General features: G+C 40.4%; 1 protein-coding gene across 5 annotated transcripts in view; it reads left to right on the top strand.

The window, feature by feature from the left end:
- The window catches only part of ROCK2 (Rho associated coiled-coil containing protein kinase 2), a 176,652-nt gene that overhangs the window by 23,239 nt on the left and 132,196 nt on the right, over positions 1–21,217 (top strand). Inside the window, exon 1 of one of the 5 annotated variants that reach the window (XM_039529815.1) lies at positions 18,907–18,925. The exons of the other annotated variants lie outside the window; for them this stretch is intronic. The gene's annotated coding sequence lies outside the window, so the exon portion shown is untranslated. Of the gene's footprint in view, positions 1–18,906; positions 18,926–21,217 lie in introns of those variants that run through there. 5 annotated transcript variants of the gene reach the window in all.

Below are 21,217 nucleotides of genomic sequence, written 5' to 3'. Positions count from 1 at the left end.
CATCCACCAATGTAATATACGCCATCATATGCCAGCAATGCCCCTCTGCTATGTACATCAGCCAAACTGGACAGTCCCTACGGAAAAGGATAAATGGACACAAATCAGATATTAGGAATGGCAATATACAAAAACCTGTAGGAGAACACTTCAACCTCCCTGGACACACAATAGCAGATTTAAAGGTAGCCATCCTGCAGCAAAAAAACCTTCAGGACCAGACTTCAAAGAGGAACTGCTGAGCTTCAGTTCATCTGCAAATTTGACACCATCAGCTGAGGATTAAACAAAGACTGTGAATGGCTAGCCAACTACAAAAGCAGTTTCTCCTCTCTTGGTTTTCACACTTCAACTGCTAGAAGAGGGCCTCATCCTCCCTGATTTGAACTAACCTCGTTATCTCTAGCCTGCTTCTTGCTTGCATATATATACCTGCCCCTGGAAATTTCCACTACATGTATCCGACAAAGTGGGTATTCACCCACGAAAGCTCATGCTCCAATACGTCTGTTGGTCTATAAAGTGCCACAGGACTCTTTGCTGCTTTTACAGATCCAGACTAACACGGCTACCCCTCTGATACTCTGTGTGGTTTGAAAGTTTCTCTCTCTCACCGTCAGAAGTTGGTCAAATAAAAGATATTACCTCACCCTCTTTATCTCTCTAATTTGCTTAATAGCTTTTGTTAAAGGCTTTCTGAAAGTCCAAGTATGCTATATCCACTTGATCACCCTTCTCCATGTTTGTTGGAGGCCCTCACTCGAAAGAATTCTAATAGATTGTGAGGCATAATTTCCCTTTAAAAAAGCCATGTTGACTCTTCCCCAACATATCATGTTCATCTGTGTGGCTGATAATTCTATTCTTTAGTATAGTTTCAACCAATTTGTCTGTTTAGAAGTTAGACTTACTGGCTTGTAATTGCCAGCATTGCCTCTGGAGCCTTTTTTAAAAATTGGTGCCTCATTAGCTATCCTCCAGTCATCTGGTACAGCGGCTGACTTAATAGGTTACATACTACAGTTAGCAATTTTGCAATTTCATATTTGAGTTCCTTCAGAACTCTTGGGTGAATACCATCTGGTCCTGGTGACTTATTACTGTTGAATTCATCATTTTGCTCCAAAAGCTCCTCTATTGACACCTCACTGTGGGACAGTTCATCAGAATTATAACCTGAAAAGAATGCCTTAAGTGTGGGAATCTCCCTCACATCCTCAGCCGTGAAGACTGGTGCAAAGAATTCATTGAGCTTCTTTGCAATGGCCTTATCTTCTTGGAGGGCTCCTTTAGCATCTCAGTCATCCAATGGCCCCACTGATTGTTTTTCAGGCTTCCTGTTTCTGATGCACTTACAAAAATTAACATCAATTTTTAAAAATCATTTGCTAATTGCTTTTCCAGTGCTTTTTTGGCCTGCGTAATTATACTTTTACAATTGACTTGCCAGAATCTATGCTCCTCTCTATTTTCCTCTGTTATATTTGACTTCCAATTTTTAAAAGATGCCTTTTTGCCTCTAACCGCCTCCTTTACTCTGGTGTTTAGCCGTGGTGGCATTTTTTGGGTCCTATTACTGTTTTTTTTTTTATTTAGGGTGTACATTTAATTTGAGCGTCTATTATGGTGTTTTTAAATAGCTTCCATGCAGTTTGCAGGCATTTCACTCAGGTGACTGTTCCTTTTAATTTCCATTTAAGTAGTCTCCTCATTTTTGTGCAGTTCCCCGTTTTTGAAGTTAAAGACCACTGTGGTGGGTTTCTTTGGTATGTTTGCCGCCTGCAAGGATGTTAAATTTATTTACATTGTGATGCTATTATCTAGCAGTTCATCTTTATTCACCTCTTGGACCTGTGCGCCACTTAGAATTACATCAAGAATTACCTCTTCTGTTGTGGGTTCCAGGACTAGTTGCTCCAAAAAATCAGTCATTTATGATGTTAGAAATTATCTCTGCATGCTGTTCTGAGGTGAAATGTTCCCAGTCAATATGGGGATAGTTGAAATCCCTCATTATTATTGAGTTTTCTGTTGTTGTAGCCTTTTTAATCTTCCTGAGGATTTCACAATCACCAATACCATCACCATCTTGGTCAGATGGTCAGTAGTATACTCCCATTGCTGTACTCTTTTATTTTGCGAGCATGGAATTTCTGTCCATAGAGATTGTGTGGTATAGTTTGATTTATTTAAGATATTTACTATAATTGACGGTATGATTTCTATCACGTATAGTGCCACTCCCCCACCAGTGCAACCTACTCTGTCATTCCTGTATATTTTGTACTCTGGTATTACCGTGTCCCATTGATTATCATTGTTCCACCAAGTTTCTGTGATGTCTATTATATCAGTATCCTTATTTAATACTAGGTAGTTAGGTTCACTCATATTGCTATTTAAACTCCTACATTGAAAGAGGAATGAAAGAAATAAAAACTAGGTAGGAGAGAATGAAATACACTAGTTCTAAGAACTTGAAGGACATGGTGACCAGAAACAATCAGTTCAATACTATAAATATTTCTTTTGTTTAATAAATCAGATAATTTTAAATGCAAGATGTATTTTGAAATGTTCTGGATACATAAGAAAAACATTTTTATTTAATTAAAGAACAATTTTAAAATACTGTTTTTGTGCATTTTGAATTGAATTTCAGTGTCCATCACATGTAAAAAAAAAATCTATAATTTACCATTTTTGTATCAAAAATGTAGAAAATAAAAATCTGAATAAATGTCAAGTTTTATATAATGATTTAAATAAATGTATGTAGATAGTGTATATCTCCCTGGTTAGTAAAAAGAAGAACCAAAGATAGTATAAAGTAGATGTTTACTTGCAAATTAACATGTTTTAATGGTAACCAACCAATGAGAATCAAGCTTTCTTTAGGAAAATAACTAAAAAGAACAAATGCAAAATAATATTAAATAGATTATTTAAATTAAAGTTTACTGCTTGCTGATTTAAGTTATGATTAAAATAAGCAATTTAAATCACTCCAACCTCCTCATTTATGAAATCAGATAATCCACAATGAGTCTTCCGTCACAAGTGCAAATTAGTGAGTTCCCACTGTACTTAAAAAAAACAAACAAAACAAACAACCCATCCAAACGTGAGCATCCTACCAATTAAGTAATGTACAAATAAAGTTTATAGTTCTGACTGTCAACATGTTGCACAGAACGGATGCTGACGTTTAAGATTACATTATATGCAAACTATTGGACATTTTCCAAGATAAAGTACTGTGCTGGGGTGCAGGATTGGAGAAGCAGAAAGCCTTATTTGTGCATTCTACCCCAGGATGTGACACCTAATTTTTTTCTATCTTGCTGCCAAGCCTGATTCCTAGGGCAAAAAAATCCAGAAATAAAGTTCATGTGCATTATTGCTCTCTCCCCACCTCTGTTTTCTTGGAGTAAGGGAAATCTGCTGTCCTTGGAGTGTTTTAATACAAAACAGAGAATGTTATGTAGTACAGAATCAAATGAGGATTATTTTTACTATTGTATTTTTTTGTTAGAGATGAACAATACTGGGGAGATTCTGTCCTAACATTATTTGTTTCATAGAAGAGGAAAATGCATTAGCAATATTGATACTGTGGGGATTGTTTTACTGGACCTGGTGCAATGACATTGGAAGTATGTGAGGGATCAAGTGAGGATCACTTCCCCCCCCCTTCAAAATATGGTTGATTATATATCAAGTATTGGGGAAAGTGATGTCTCTTAGAATATAAAAAACAGAATGCAGTTTGGGTATAGCAGAGGGTTGGGCTTTGAAACATACATTTCCAATCTGTTAGGTCAGTTTTTGCTAGATTATCAGGCTAGTATCAGCTCTGTCAGAACAGGCCAGACTTTGCTGTGGGTTAGAATGTGGACAAGTATATGGGAGGTAGGAACCAGAGGCTTATTTTTAAGATAGGAAGAGGCTGCCTAAAATCCCAGTGAAGGGGACCTGTTTTATCTGGATTTCTACTGATTTAATATGCATATGTATGCATGTTAATATGCTGTCAGGACCAGAGTTTAATTATTTTGTTTTAAAAATATGTATTGCAGTTTAGGGCAGTGGTTGTTAAAAGTTTGACGTAGTGGACCATGTCTAAAACTCAAAATTAGTTGGTGTATCAGCATAGTTGTGATGGATTCTTCTCCTGATACTATGCTTTCAGCCAGGTCACAATCCACTGTGATACGTATGGCACAGTTTGACAAACTGCTGGTATAGAGGATTTCAACAAGAGTTAACTAGCTTGTGGTACCTTCTGGGTTTTTACTGGCTGAGAGAGGCAGAAAAAAAGAGAGGGAAATCTCCTGACAACAGAAGTTTTTGATACGGAAAAGGAAGATTAGGAAGCTTTTTATTTAAAGAATTTTGAACATAAGAATGGCCATATAGGGTCAGACCAATGGTACATCTAGCCCAGTATCCTGTCTTCTGACAGTGGCCAATGCCAGGTACTTCAGAGGGCATAAACAGAACAGGTAATCATCAAGCGATCCATCACGTGTTGTCCATTCCCTGCTTCTGGCAAACAGAGGCTAAGGACACTTCAGAGCATGGTTCTGCATCCTTGCCCATCCTGGCTAATAGCCATTGGTGGATCTATCCTCCATGAATTTATCTAGTTGGTTTTTTAACCCTGTTATAGTCTTGGCCTTCACAACATCCAGGGACTGCGGTGGGGAGAGAGGACTCCCTCCACAGACCTCTTCCACTGCAGCAGCTTGGGGCTGGGGGAGAGGCACCTCTCCCTGCTGGGGAAGCTCCGGGGCCAGGGGGGGAGGCGCATCTCCCTGGTCGCGGCAGCTCTGGGGCTGGAGCAGAGGCGCCTCTCCCCACCTGTGTGGCCCTTGAGACCCTGCTGTGTAGCCGCGCAGCTTACAGGGACTGCTCCAAGAAGCAGTCATTTAAGGTGTCAAGAAACTTTAACTCTGCATCCCGTCCTGAGGTGACACATACCCAGTCAATGTGGGGGTAGTTGAAATCCTCCATTATTATTGAGGGTTTTTTTTGTTTGTTTGTTTTTGTTTTTGTTTTTTGTATAGCCTCTCTAATCTTCCTGAGCATTTCACAGTCACTATCACCATCCTAGTCAGGTGGTCGGTAGTATATCCCTACTGCTATATTCTTAGTATTCAAGCATGGCATTACTATCCATAGAGATTCTGTGGTACAGTTTGGTTCATTTAAGATTTTTACTTCATTTGATTCTACACTTTCTTTCACATATAGTGCTACTCTTTCACCAGCATGACCTATTCTGTCCTTCTGATATATTTTGTACCCTGGTATTTGCTGTCCCATTGATTATCCTCATTCCACCAAGTTTCTGTGATGCCTATATTATAAATATCCTTATTTAATATGAGGCATTCAAGTTCAGCCATCTTAGTATTTGGACTTCTAGCATTTGTGTATATGAGCACTTAAAAAAATTGTCACTCTTTAGCTGTTTGCCATTATGTGATGTAATAACATATATAATGTTATGTGAATGGAACTCCTTTTCATTTGACTGTTTCTCATCAGATCCTTCCCATATTTTATCATGTTCCATCTTCTCTTCCTTATTAGAATATAGAGAATCTCCATTAATAGATCTTCCCCCTAAGGGATGTTTCTATCTGAACCACTTGCTCCTCTGCACGTGTTGGCCTTTCCCCCTCCCCAGCCCTTGGTTTAAAAACTGCTCTACGACCTTCTTAATTTTACGTGCCAGCAAACCGGTTCCACTTTGGTTTTGATGGAGCCCATCCTTCCTGTATAGGCTCCCCCTTTCCCAAAAGTTTGCCCAGTTCCTAATAAATGTAAGTGTGCCTCTTATATTATCTGACCCCTCTTTCCCCCTCCCCCCACTCACAAAAAATGGCCCCATTTCATTGGTTGCCAGAAATAATTACTTTGGTTAAATATGAAGTTAGTTTCTTTGTCCTTACCTCAAGGTCAAATTGCTGATTTGATTTTGCATTTAAAATGCTGACTCACCGCAAGCTAAGGCTATGTTTACACTACAACATATGTTGACATAATTTATGTTGTTCAGGAGTGTGAATAAAGCACCCTTCTAAGCAACATAAGTTACACCGACATAAGCACAGGTGTGGACAGTGTTATGTTGGCGGGAGAGGTTCTCCTGCTGATATAGCTACTGTAGCTCACGGGGGCTGGAGTAGTTAAACCAATGTGAGAGCTCTCTCCCAGTGGCTTAGAGCGGCTGCATTGGAGCTGCACCATTTTAAGCTCTCTAGTATAGCCATAGCCTCAAAAACAAAACTGAGAACTGGCCTGTTATATCAGTTACTTTGGAAACATCACTGAATGACAGGAAAAGATGAAGGATTATGTACCTGTCCTATTTCTTTGCTAAATTCCTCCTCAATTCTACTTCCTGGGATGATGAGGTACACTTGGCTAATTATGTATATATTCTCAATGAAAGGTAGTATGGTGCCTATTGCTGTTTGGTATTTACAGGGAACCTATGGTGGCTAGGCAGTGCTGCTGAATATGCAGCTGCAGGGAGCCCCAGCTCAGGAGGGCATCACTTCACCAGGAAAAACCTGAAATGCTAGGATACTGCTCATATTCCATTGCTCTGTAATGGGGCATGTGAGCTCCTTTGAGTTAATTGAAAACTCTGTATCAGTTCTTGGAGCGTTCTGGGGAAATGGAGTACAAACAAGTGTACTCCTGTTTTAAAGGAAACTCAGTTATCTCTATTCACTGATGCCATAACTCTTTCCAGAAATACTCCAGTTTTGGTCACACACATCTGGCATGGCAGGGAAGTTTTGAGGTGGGTGAAGTAAAGATAGTTGCATACTGAATCTTTGAGTCTTGGAATTGGGTGAGGGGGATAGTAGCAGTGATGATTTCATAGAGGCTCCAGATATGCTTTATTTGGCCTGTTGCTCAGCCTGAATGGAGACTGAGGGGGGAAAAAACCTAGAAACTGGGATAAACTGAAGGATGGTCCATAGGAGACTAAGCTGTGCTCTTTCAGGAGATATGTCTGCATTCTTATACCCCTAAATAACCAGTTCGATGCACATGGACTAACCACAGTGTACTCGATGCAAATAAGTTTGCTCTTTAAATGTAGGAGCTCTAGTACTCAACCACACACTTGAATAAATTATTGATTCCTGTGCCTTTTTGGGAACTGATATGCTTGCCTGTGGACAGACTAATAAGTCTTTGCTACTAGGGAGCATCTATGGCCAAAATAAAAAGAAGTTTAGATGTGATTGTATTTTCCCTTGGGAATGCTAATATTTTGCACTTAAAGGGACACAGTTTGACATCTAAACCTTTTTTTTTGTCAATTAAAGTAGTTTCAGATTCTACATCTGTCTCTCCATTCCTGCCTTCTATTTTTTTGCTTTTACAATCACATTTTTTTCCATTTAAAGATACATATTCCTTATATCACAGTTTCCCTGTGGAAAAAACCCACAAAATCAACAGACGAAATTGACTATGAAGGGAGTAAACAAAATGAAAAATATGTTTCTTTATTTGCCTTTAGTTATGATAACCTTAGGAATTACTTATAACAATAAGTAAAGTAAATTTTAGACAAAAGTATGATTTTTTTTTAAACTTGACTGTGTTAAAGTCATGCATACATGTCGCTTTCTGAGTAATCTAATAACTCAGATGAGTTTTTGTTGGTAGTTGCTTCAGTCCAGTACTAAAACCTTCAAAACTGTTTCTGTTCTATAATGGAAGAAAAGTCACAGCACCCAGCTCACAACCTGCAGTGCTAGAATGCCTTTTGTTGTTGTATCTTTATCTCAAGAAAGATGATTGAAGATACATTAAACTATAACAGTCTACTATCTTTTTTGATGAGATTACAAGTTTGTTTAATAAAGTTAATTGTGTTAATGTAATCTAGTTAGATGTCTATAAGGCATTTGACTTGTTACTGCATGAAGTTTTGATTAAAAAACCCAGAACAATATACAATTAACATGTCATAGTAAATGGATTAAAAGTTGGTTGACTGATAGGTCTCAGTGTGTGATTGTATTCAGGGAATCATCACTGAGTGGGTCTGTTTCTAAGGGGATCTCATGGGGATTGGTTCTTGGCCCCACACTGTTTAACATTTTTATCAATGAACTTTATGAAAACATAAAATTATTGCTGATAGAATTTGCAGATGGCCCAAAAATTGTGGGAGTGATAAATAATGAAGCAGACAGGTCACTGATACAGAGTGATCTGGATCACTTGGTAAACTGAGTGCAAGCAAACAATATGCATTTTAATACAGCTAAATGTATATGATGTAGGAACAAAGAATGTAGGCCATACTTATAGGATCGGGGACTTTATCCTGGGAAGCTGTGACTTTGAAAAAAGATTTGAAGGTTGTGGTGGATAATCAGCTGAACATGAGCTTCCTGTGTAATGCTGTGGCCAAAAGGGTTAATGTGATTGTTGAATGCATAAACAGGGGAATCTGTAGGAGGAGAAAAGTTATTTTATCTCTGTATTTGGCACTGGTGGGACTTGTGCTGGAATATTGTGTCCAGTTCTGGTGTCCACAATTCAAGAAGGATGTTGATAAATTGGAGAAAGTTCTGAGATCAGCCATGAAAATGATTAAAGGATTAAAGAAAACGCCTTGTAGTGATAGACTCAAAGTACATATCTACACTGCAATAACAGACCTGTGGCATGGCTGCAGCTGGCCTGGGTCAGCTGACTTTAGCTCAAGTTGTGGGGCTAAAAATTGCAGAATAGATGTTTGGGTTTGGGCTGGAGCCTGGGCTCTGAAACCCCATGAGGGGATGGGTCCTTGGAGCCCAAATGTCTACACTACAGTTTTTAGCCCCGCAACCTGAGCCCGAGTTGATCTGGTCTCTGAGACTCAGTGCCATGTTTTTGTTTTTTTTTAATTTGCATTGTGGACATTCCCAAGGAGCTCAATCTGTTTAGCTTAATAAAGAGGTTTAAGGGGTGATGATCCCAGTCTGTAGATACGTACATGGGGTAAAAATATTTAATAATGGGCTCTTCAATCTAGTAGACGAAGTTGTAAAATGATCTAGTGGATGGAAGTTGAAGCTAGACAGATTCAGTCTGGAAATAAGATGTGAGTTTTCAACAGTGAGGATAATTAACCATTGGGATACCTTATCTAGGGTTGTGGTGGATTCTCCATCACTGGGCATTTTAAAATCAAGATTGGATGTTTTTCTAAAATATATGTTCTAGGAATTATTTTGGTGAAGTTCTATGGCCTGTGTTATGCAATAGATCAGACTAGATCAGTGGTTCTCAACCTATTTGTCATTGTAGACCCATAATGTGTTACCTGGGCCGCAGGTTGAGAACCACAGCGTGCCCCCCCATTGCCCCTCACATACCCCTATGCCCAGCGCCTCCCATCCAGAGACCCCTCCACAGAGTGGGACCAGGAGCAGAGCCCTGGGTGGGGGGCCGGCAGCCCCGACCCTGGATCTGGTTGTGCAGCCAGGTGGCAGCCTGGGCCTTGACCCCATGGGGCTGGTTGGCAGCCCTGGAATCCCGCCACATGGGGCTGGCCGGCAGCCCCAGACCCTGTGGAATTGGCCGGCAGCCCAATCCCCAGACCCCATTTGGGCTGGGCATGCTGAACCCCGCGGCCTGGCAGCCTTTAACTCATAGCTGGGCTGCAGCTATATGCTAACTGGGTTGCATGAAGCCCGTGGGCCGTGGGTTCAGAACCGCTGGACTAGTTAATCAAAATGGTCCCTTGTGGCCTTGGAATTCTATGAAAAACCTGTAGAACTTCTTATGAAGTTCCTGAAATTGCTTGTCTTGTATAACAATCTTTTCATATGAGCCGTACAAAGGACCTTCAGAATTTCCTGCTATCTTTCTGGAACAGTTTATCCCAGCTCCTAGACATGAATGAAAATACTAGCATGAGATTTAAGATCATCCTTAGAGTGGAGGAGTATATAAAACCCTCTTTTTTTTTGCAGAGATGACTCCTAGAACTAGAAAGGGATGATTAATTGCAGACAGAAGCTTACTTGTGTCAAATGACTCTGGGACAGTGGAGCAGAAGTGAATACTGAAGCAGTATAAACTAGTTGGAGCAGAGAGCAATTGGACTAATCCTAAAACATGTCCAATACCTTAAAAGAAAATAATACATGCTCGCAAGGACAGAAAATGTGCTGTGTCATACACAAAAAAAGGTGTGTGTGAGATCTCCAAGCCTACATAAGGAAGCAATATAGATTCTATCAAAGGCATAGAACCCAGATGGTGAATGGAACTGTCAATCTGATTGGGCGTATAGTCATGAGCACACATCTTTGAAAACAGACAAGGTATATGAATGCAGAAGAATATAGACCAAAAGCTCCACCGTATGTATATGTAAGTTTTTATTTTTGTAATGGACCAGATTGGCTACTTTGTGGTTTAATGCCTTACAAATTTAGGAGAGAAAGAACAGTTAGGTTCATGACTTAAAAAAAATAATATATTGAAGCCCTTCTTATTATTCTTGATAAATAGTCATTGCCAACTTCTACTGAATCTCTTTTGGGAGGCTAGTATATTTTGGTAAAGATGAGTGTTTCATTTTTGGTATAAAAGCCAATTTATTAAAAATACATACAACGTTGACAAAATGTACTTGCCTCTCAAAGTATTACAGAAGTTGCAAAAGTTTAATAAATTATTACAGAGAAGCCAGAAGGTTTTCAAGTTTAAAAAAAAAAAAAAAGTTTAGTATTTCAGAGTTCTGAAAAAGCCCTTACAAAATTGCATGTGCATGAAACTGAGTTTGGAAATCCTCAGACTTGTTATAAAAATATTTGTTAAATCACTCTAAATGTTTCTCCTGTTCTGGTTTTTAAACTACTAATGTTAAAGGTAGCACCTAAATTTTAGGGATATTAAAGATGCCTATATACTAAGGCTGTCAAATGATTAAAAATTAATCATGATTAATCATGAGATTAAAAATAATAATTGCGATTAATTACAGTTTTAATTGTACTGTTAATAATAGAATACCATTTATTTAAATATTTTTGGATGTTTTCTGCATTTTCAAATAAATTGATGTCAGTTATAACACGGAATACAAAGTGCAATGCTCACTTTGTTATTTTTGATTACAGATATTTGTACTGTAAAAAGATAAAAGAAACAATAGTTTTCAATTCACCTCATACAAGTGCTGTAGTGCAATCTCTTTATCGTGAAAGTACAACTTACAAATGTAGAATTTTTTTTATATAACTACACTCAAAACCAAAACAGTGTAAAACTTTAGAGCCTGCAAGTCCACTCAGTCCTACTTCTTGTTCAGCCAATTGCTAAGAAAAACAAGTGTGTTTACATTTACGGGAGATAATGCTGCTCGCTTCTTATTTACAATGTCAGTGAAAGTGAGAACAGGCGTTCGCATGGCACTTTTGTAGCCAGTATTGCAAAATATTTACATGCCAGCTATGTTAAACATTCATATGCCCCTTCATGCTTTGGCCAGCTTTCCAGAGGACATACTTCAATGCACACTGATGCATGTTCATTTTCATCATCTGAGTCAGATGCCACCAACAGAAGGTTGATTTTCTTTTTTGGTGGTTTGAGTTATGTAGTTACTGGGGCACTGTTTACACTGGCGCTTTACAGCTCTGTAACTTGCTGCGCTCGCGGGGGTGTTTTTTCGCACCCCCGAGCGAGAAAGTTGCAATGTTGTAAAGCGCCAGTGTAGCCATAGCCTTAGGTCCAGTCTAGTGTAGACCCCCTAATGTAGGCACATTGAACTAGCAGAAAATGGGGCTAATTCCATTGCAGCTTGCTTTGGTATTTTACTGCATGAGGATGCACCAATATTAGCTCCATTTCGTGCCAATGCAGGACCATCTACAGGAATGCTGTTATAGTGAGTATTGATTTAGAATTCAAAGACGCAAATGAGAGAGCCTATTTCTAGGCCCTTAAAGGGAAAGATGGATGCGCATACCAAAAAACCGCAAGTCTGATTTAACTATTTCCAAAGTTTTATTGAAAATTCACTTTTAGATATGGTGTTTGGATTACTTTTTTATGGATGGTAAAAGAATAGTTCATTTTGAGTGGATAGAATATTTAAATTATTAAGGGAACATTTTGGTTACCTCAGTGATATCTTTTGTCTTTTTAAGCAGCAGTGGTGGGAAATATAATGAAGCATTTACTAAAGCTAAAGTGGAACTGGTACTCTCAATTCCTCACTTTAATAATCTTTCCAAAGTATGTCAAGTATGCTGTATAGAGGGAATTAGAGAGCTTTTTCAGTTGTACCGCAATCTGTTTTACATTAATTTATTTCCTATTTGTAGCTTGGCATTAAACATTGAGCAATTCTGAGCACTGTTTTAATAAAAAAAACACACAGATAAAAATACAAAGACAAAATATTTTTGAAGTATCAGAGTTCATGCGATGACAAAGCTTCACTGTCTATAGATACAGGATCTTGTGGTCAGACATACCAGAGGAAATAGTCATTCTCAGAAATATGTATACTAAGAAAATTCAAGGAGTTTAACAAATTCTTTTTAATAAATGTTACTTTTTAAAAACAAACATCAATGTAAAAATGGGAACAAATATAAAATATTCTACTTTCTATGTGTTCCCTAAACTTTCGTTCTGTATCCACTTTAGAATATGAGCTTGAAAAACGTTAAAGAGAGGGGAGGTGGTTCATTCTGTCATACAGGCGCTTCCTATTGCTTCTCTGTGGGTTCTACCATATTTCTCATTACAAATTCCTGTTTAAGTATCCTTATTAAGCCCTAGTCCTGCAGACACTTGCAAATATGCTTAACTTTAACCATGAAAGTAGTCCTGTCTACTTCATTGGGACTACTCATATATTTAAAGTCAGGCACATTCTTGTCTGTGTGTTCGCAGGATTGAGAATTTAGACAGCAGTCGATGGCAAAATTGACTATATGCAAAGATGTGACCTTTTGGTATATGTCATCTTCTTGATTTGTGTGATACTTCTAATAGCTATTCATTTTATAATAGATATTTTATACAATTTCTGTTTTTTTTAATCTTCCTTACCACTGTTTAGAGCATGAAGGAGTAATTTAAGCAACAGTTGAGAAGCAACAACTGAGACCTATTATCCAATAAAAGTGTATGCTTTAATTGTTTTCCTGAAGTTTGGGTCTTAAAGTTTGGACGTTTTGTATTCACGTAATTGTGTAAGAGTCAGTTGTCTTGGATCCCTCCTCTTCCTTATCACTATTTTGAAATAAACAGTTTTTCTTCTCTATACCTAGGGACTTCATTCTTGCTGTTTCACTGGATTTCCTCACCTTGTTTCTCAGTTCTTTGGTTGTAGTTGAGATTAGTATAGTATAGGGATGTAAATATCGGTTAAAACAGTTAATCGGTTAAATGATTAAAATTGTTTAAATGGTTAATCGTTAACCACGGTTCCCTTGACTGGCCTGGCACGGCTGGGGCTGGGGTTCCTCCGGCACGCTGGCGCGGGGCTGCAGGGGCTGGGGGTACTGCTGGGGCTGGGACCACTCCAGCCCACCCAGGGGCTCTGGGGTCCCTCTGTCCGGCCCAGCCTGACGTGGCCGGGGCTGCTCTGGCTGGCCTGGCCAGGGTTAATGGTTAAGGTCCAGTTAACGGTAAACCTATGCTTACCGTTTAACTGTTTAACCTTTTACATCCCTATATAGTACATCTATGTCATGCTATATGAGGGAAAACTAAAGGTGGAGCAGATGTCCTGGACCCAGGGTGTAACACAGTGGTGGGCTACCTGTGGCCCATCAGGGTAGTCCTCTGGCAGGCCATGAGACAGTTTGTTTACACTGACCATCTGCAGGCATGACCGCCCGCAGCTCCCATTGTCCGGAAACAACGAACCGTGGCCACTGGTTGCTGCAGGCGGCCGTGCCTGTGGATGGTCACGGTAAACAAAGTATCAGAGGGGTAGCTCTGTTAGTCTGTATCCACAAAAGCAATGAGGAGTCCGGTGGCACTTTCAAGACTAACAGATTTATTTGGGCATAAGCTCTTGTAGGTAAAAAAAAAAACCCTCACTTCTTCAGATGCATGGAGTGAAAATTACAGATACAGGCATAAATATATATATTGGCACAGGAAGAGAAGGGAGTTAACTTACAAGTGGAGAACCAATGTTGAAGGCCAATTCAGTCAGGGTGGATGTGATCCACACTCAATAATTGAAAAGGAGGTATCAATACCAAGAGAGGAAAAATTGCTTTTGTAGTGAGCCAGCAACTCCTAGTCCCTATTCAAGCCCAAATTGATGGTGTTAAGTTTGCAAATGAATTGTAGCTCTTCAGTTTCTCTTAGAAGTCTGTTTTTGAAGGTTTTTTTTGTTGAAGAATGGCTACTTTTAAATCTGTTATTGAGTGTCCAGGGAGACTGAAGTGTTCTCCGACTGGTTTTTGAACGTTATAATTCTTGATGTCTGATTTGTGTCCATTTATTCTTTTGTGTAGAGACTGTCCGGTTTGGCCAATGTACATGGCAGAGGGGCACATGATGGCATATGTCACATTAGTAGATGTGCAGGTGAATGAGCAATAGTAGATGTGCAGGTATGGCTGGTGTTGAGTCCTATGATGGTGGTGGTAGAGTAGATATGGGGACAGAGAAGGCAACGGGGATTGTTACGGGGATTGGTTCCTGTGTAGTTGCTGGTGAGTATTTGCTTCAAGTTTTGGGGGCTGTCTGTAAGTGAGGATTGGCCGGTGAGGGTGGGAGTCGTTTTCCAGGATAGTCTGTAGATTGTTTATGATGCGTTGGAGAGGTTTGAGCTAGGGATTGTACGTGATGGCCAGTGGTGTTCTGTTGTTTTCTTTGTTGGCTCTGTCCTGTAGTAGGTGACTTCTGCGTACCCGTCTCACTCTGTCAATCAGTTTCCTCACTTCCCCAAGTGGATATTGTAGTTGTAAGAATGCTTGATAGAGATCTTGTAGGTGTTTGTCTCTGTCTGAAGGATTGGGGCAAATGCAGTTGTATCATAGAGCTTGGCTGTAGACAATGGATTGTGTGACGTATCCTGGATGGAAGCTGAAGGCATGTAGGTAAGTATAGCGGTCAGTAGGTTTCCGGTATAGGATGGTGTTTGTGACCATCACTGTAGTGTCCAGGAAGTGGATCTCTTGTGTGGACTGGTCCAGGCTGAGGTTGATGGTGGGGTGGAAATTGTTGAAATCCAGGTAGAATTCTTCAAGGGCCTCCTTCCCGTGGATCCATATGATGAATATGTCATCAATGTAGTGTAAGTAGAGGAGGGGGGCACTAGGGGACGAGAGTTGAGGAAGCGTTGTTTTAAGTCAGCCATAAAAATGTTGGCATACTATGGGGCCATGCGGGTACCATAGCAGTTCCGTTGACTTGAAGGTATAAGTTGTCCCCAAATCTGAAATGGTTGTGGATGAGGACAAAGTCATAAAGCTCAGCCACCAGGTGTGCTCTGGCCTCATCAGGGATACTGTTCCTGACAGCTTGTAGTCCATCCTCGTGTGGAATATTGTTGTAAAGAGGTTCTACATCCATGGTGGCCAGGATGGTTGTAGAGGAGCGGACTCACCCCTGCGGGTGCCTCCTGCTGGTCGTCCTCGGGAATTAGCTCACTTCCAGCCAGGAGCGCCCTCTGCAGGCCAGTGATCCGCCTGTCCTCTAGGCCCCCCGTGTCCCTCCCTGGACCCCAGTGCCCTTTTAACTGGGGTGCTGCCCCCTGGCAGTACCCCACCAATCTGGGTATCCCCTCCCTGGGAACCCCCTACCCACTATCCCCACTTTGCCTCAGTTTTGGCTACTGCCCAGTCTCCATCTAGCCCCCATTCACTGGGGCAGACTGCTGTATCAGCCACTCATCCTAGGCAAAGGGGTTTGGACCTGCTGCCTTTGCCTATCCCTGGGGTGCCCCCTGCAACCCCCAGTACCTCTTGGCCTTACCCTAGGCCGCAGCCTGGGGCTTTCCAGGCAGGAGCTCTCCAGCTCCTCTGCCTTTCCCCAGCCCTGCTCCACTCCGGTACCCTATGTCTAGGCCAGGCCCATCTCCCTCTACAGCCAGAGAGAGACTGTTTGGGCTCCTGACTCACAGCCTTTTATAGGGGCCAGCTGGGCCTGATTGGGACCTGTCCACAGCTGAGCCTGCTTTCTTCCAATCAGTCCAGGCTTCTTGCCCCAGCCGCAGCCCTCTCCTGGGCTGTTTTAAGCCCCGAAGGGCAGGAGCGGGTAATCACTCCGCTACAATGGTGTTTTCAGGAAGATCACCAATGCATTGTAGTTTCCTCAGGAAGTCGGTGGTGTCTTGAAGATAGCTAGGAGTGCTGGTAGCGTTGGGTCTGAGGAGAGAGTCCAAATAGCCAAATAATCCTGCTGTAAGCGTGTCAGTGCCTGAGATGGTGGGGTGTCCAGGATTTCCAGGTTTATGGATCTTATAGCTAGAATACCCCTGGTCGGGGCTCTAGGGGTGTGTCTGTGTGGATTTGTTCCCGTGCGGTAGCAGGGAGTTTCTTGAGCAGATGGTATAGTTTCTTTTGGTACTCCTCAGTGGGATCAGAGGATAGTGGCCGGTAGAATGTGGTGTTGGAGACTTGTCTGGCAGCCTCTTGTTCATAATCCAACCTGTTCACGATGACTACAGCACCTCGTTTGTCAGCCCTTTGGATTATAATGTCAGAGTTGTTTCTGAGGCTGTGGATGGCGTTGTGTTCTGTCATTCCGATTGTCAGGAGGAGTCCATACAGAATTCTTCTTCTTGTAGTGTTGGTAGGAGGGTTCCTGTAGGTCAGTGCACTGTTCAGTGGTGTGTTGAAAATATTCCTTGAGTCGGAGACGGCAAAAGTAGGCTTCCAGATCACTGCAGAACTGTATCGTGTGTGAGGGTGGTGGGGCAGAAAGAGAGTTCCCGAGATAGGACAGACTCTTCTGCCGGGCCAAGTGTGTGGTTGGATAGATTATCAATATTGTTGGGTGAGTGAAGTGTACCACTGTTGTAGCCCCTTGTGGCATGTAGGAGTTTAGATAGTTTACTGTCCTTTTTCCTCTGTAGGGAAGTAAAGTGTGTGTTGTAAATGGTTTGTCTCGTTTTTGTGAAGTCCAGCCACATGGAAGTTTGTGTGGAAAGTTGGTTTTGTATGACAGTCTCCTGTTTGCTGTACAGGATGCTGATGAGGTGGTTCATCAGTTTTTTGAGAGTGTGGCATAATGTCTCACCATAGTCAGTGTATTATGTCGATTGCAATGGATTTTTTACCTTCTGTCCATTTGGTATGATATCCATCCGTTTACACTTGGAAAGGAAGATGAAGTCTGTCTGTATCTGTGCAAGTTTTTTCATGAAGTTGATGGATTTCCACTTCATACAGCTAAATTCAGTGCCTTGCATGGTACCAAGTATTAGAGGGGTAGCCATGTTAGTCTGTATCCACAAAAACAATGAGAAGTCTGGTGGCACTTTTTAAAGACTAACAGATTTATTTGGGCATAAGCTTTCGTGGGTAAAAACCTACTTCTTCAGATGCATGTAGTGAAAATTGCAGATACAGGCATAAATATATATTGGCACAGGAAGAGAAGGGAGTTACCTTACAAATGGAGAACCAGTGTTGAAAGCCAACGGTAAACAAACTGTCTTGCGGCGTGCCAGTGGATTACCCTGATGGGCCGCATGCAGGCCGCAGGTTGCTCACCACTGGTGTAACAGAAGCTGGTTTTCTGGTATTTCATTCAGGTATTGCACTCTCTTTGGTGCTGTGATCCAACTAACCATGTGTCTATCTAGACAGCATCTCTTCTCTCACAAATTATCATGTTGATAGATTTGGAGAATGGAGAGAGGATATTCTGACAGTGTACAAGTATGTTGGCTGGAAAGATGGAAACAGAAACAGGCAAATTGCTTTAAGCTCTTCTTCCTGATTCAGTATATTTTTCATGAGATTGGGAGAGTTAAGGAATGACAAAAAGGTGGAAGACTAGAAGAGATGTAGACAATGGCAGATTGAGGAGAAAAGGAAGGATCAGATTAGGGTACCATAAGGACCTAAAAGAAAAATCATGTACAGAAAGTGGATTGTTCTGTTTTTTTATGAAATACATTACAGTGCACTGTACTTAAAATAGACTCAGTTTATAGTGGTCAAAAGCAGAATTTCCTAATCAAACATTTAAATTTAGAACACTTTGCTTTGGATGTAATGGACTGTGGAATATGCAAATACAGGAGTCTGTTTTGAGAAGCTGTATAATTTTTAATTTAAGATGTAAAATTATTCCTAAAACAAGCACATTTTTTGTAAATGTTGTCATGCAATAACATTTGTTTTTATATGCCCTTGCACTGAAAATGTAAATTCTCCAGTCTTACTAATAGGATTCCTTCTCCTTTTATTTCAGCAGAAAACATTGTCTTCTGTTTATTTTGATTGAAGAATAAATATAAAGTAGCAAATAGAATCAACTATACAATCTAACTGTCAATCAGTTGTTCTACACTAGACACGTTTTATGCTTTCTAGAATACAGCGACTGTAATGGACAAGCAGAAACAGCACCAGATAACCAGCATGTACTGTATACATTCTTACAGACTCAATATGTGAAGTTAGAATTAGAATGTAATTAGAATATTACAGTGGTGCTAATAGTGTGGTAACTCTAGGATTAAAAAAATCAATTTATTAGAGCTCTACATATGTGCAGGATAGTATATTCATTAAAAAATATAATCCCTTTACAAAAAAAGTAATGTGTGCATTGGAGACAAGTGCTCTTTTCTTCCACAGAATCAGAACAGTGCAGGCAAAGATAATTGAAGCTTCCACATCTGTATGCATCAACCCAGTTCTTGGGAGACCACTTGCAGCAGTCAGAGGGATAGGTCAGTCTCCATGCCATGACATTTAATTGCTAATCTTTCTTCTGAGTTTGCTGGTATAAAAGTTGTGGGCTTTTTTAAAAAAAATGGATATTTTGTACAATGGAAACTGAATTTTGATCAGCAACTTGCTTTATGTATGTGGCTGTTGAAGAGGAATTGGTAGTAACAACTTCTGGTAACTACTGACATCAATTAGAATCTAACTGGTGATTTAGATTAGATGGTCTTTTACCTCTATTAGTAATCTCTTGACTAATACAGTCCCTTTGATTTAATCCTTGATTTTTAATACTTTACTTCCAAAAAACAGTAATTCCTATTTTTATTTAATAAGGCTTAATGAGAGTAATGTATATGTATTCCTGACATCATACCCCTTTTCTCATGCAGTCAGTAATTTTGAGCAAGATTTAGCACACACTCTTAATTGATTGAGAAATATTCCACCTGATGCATTTTATTTAATCAAATGTTGAAAGCAAAATACTTTAATTAGCTTGGTGTACATTTTGCCAGCTTCAATCTGTGCTGCTTTACTTTGGTTAACCTAGTTCTTGAAGAGCAATCTAAGCCTAAAGTTTCTCAATTTTGAAGTTAAAACCAATTTTTAATCTCCTAATTTCCCCCCTTTTACTAAACTTCAATCTAAATGGGTGTCATTTCAAGAGACTGGCAAGCAGAGATGAAACTCTGGACGAGTTGCCTTCTTGTAACCTATTGCAACAAACTCCTGTTGACATTCTGTAAGTGTTCTGGAAAACTTGAACACAAAATAAATAAAGAACATGAAATCAAGATTCTCAAGACCTGTAGGACTAACCTCATAATTTTGGTGTCCCAGGATGACTGGCCCCTTAAGAAGACATGGGCCTCAGTCCACCTATGACACAGCTAACTCACCTCTCCAAGTGGGGAAAATGAAAGTCATGTGACTGAGTCAGGTGACCAGTCAGGGAAGGTGCTGCATGTTGGCAGGTGCTTTGCAAATACCACAGAGAATCAAGGCCCTGCAGGAGCCTTCTTAGTCAGCCAGAGGGAAGATACCAGCAGGGAAGGAAGCCTGCGGAGAAGACTGAGAAGGCCAAACTCTGTTCTAAGAAGTGCAGGGAGAACAGGATGACAGACCCTTGGGACTGGGGTGAAACGAATTTTAAAAAGGTAGATCTCATGGATAAGTTGCTGCGTCCAGTGGAGACAGGGCAGAAGAGACTTTATTTTTGAGTTGATTTCATGTTAGTAAGCCGGACCCCCGAGAAGGGATGTTGTTAGTCAACGCAAGTGATTGTGAAGTTAATGAGGCGCCTGAATGAAGGGGAAACCAAGGCAGGCCTTTGCAGAGCCATGTTTGGCCAGCAGGGGGCACAGAAGGGTAGATGCACCCTTTTATATTGGGAAATGAATTCTGTTCTATGTAAATTCGTATACTGTCCTCATCACTGTGTTGTCTGGGTGCCTTCCAGAGTAGTGCATTAAGCAATGTGACTCCAGCTATCACATTCAAAGTGAAAGATAATGAGGTTTGTGATGGTCCTTAGTTCCTGTGGGAGTTCATTCCAGAGTCTTGGACTGTCCCTGAGAAAGCTCCGTCTCCTGCATAGATGAGTTGTATCCTTTAATGTAAACAATTCTGTTGTGCCAGAGGAGCAAAGTTGTCAAACCCTGTCTTCATTCTGGAGCTTTAGTCCATCTCCTAGATTTCCTAGACTTGGACCATTTTGCACCTTGAAGTAAGGACTGAGGCCTTCAACTTTATTTGATATTCAATCTATGAGAAGCCATTGTAGGGAGTGGAGGACAAGTATGACGTATTTGCAGTAGTAATTAGTATTCCTGAGGAGATGTGCTGTAATATTCTGTACCAGTTGGAGTTTCCTAAGAGCTGAATGCTACATTTCCAAGTACACTGCACTGCTGTAGACAAGTCAAGAGCTGACAGGCCAGGTCATCATTTGCCAGGATGGGAGGGAGAGAGGGAAGGAAGGAAGAGGACAAAATATGCTGCTGTTCTGACTTTTGTAGGGCTTTTTTTTAATTGAAGGGAAGGGTGGCCAGAGCCTGGGAGAAACATTTTGTGCTACTTCATTTAAATCCAAATAAAATTCTCTCATGAGGAGAAAAAAACTTTGACTTTTCACAAAAGGACAAGGTTAAATGCGTTCTCTTTTTGAAGGATGAGACTGTCTGTCCTCTCATCATCTTTTATTTAAGCTACAGGGTGGATTGATTTAAATCAGCAAGGAAACCTTATTTAAATAAATTTTAATTTTGTTTTGCATTTGTACTTAGTTATCT

The sequence above is a fragment of the Mauremys reevesii genome, linkage group 3 (genome assembly GCF_016161935.1).
Source record: "Mauremys reevesii isolate NIE-2019 linkage group 3, ASM1616193v1, whole genome shotgun sequence".
NCBI classification, from domain to species: Eukaryota; Metazoa; Chordata; order Testudines; family Geoemydidae; genus Mauremys; species Mauremys reevesii.
Note: the sequence above shows the minus strand (reverse complement) of the source record. Positions and strands in the feature narration are given on the sequence as shown.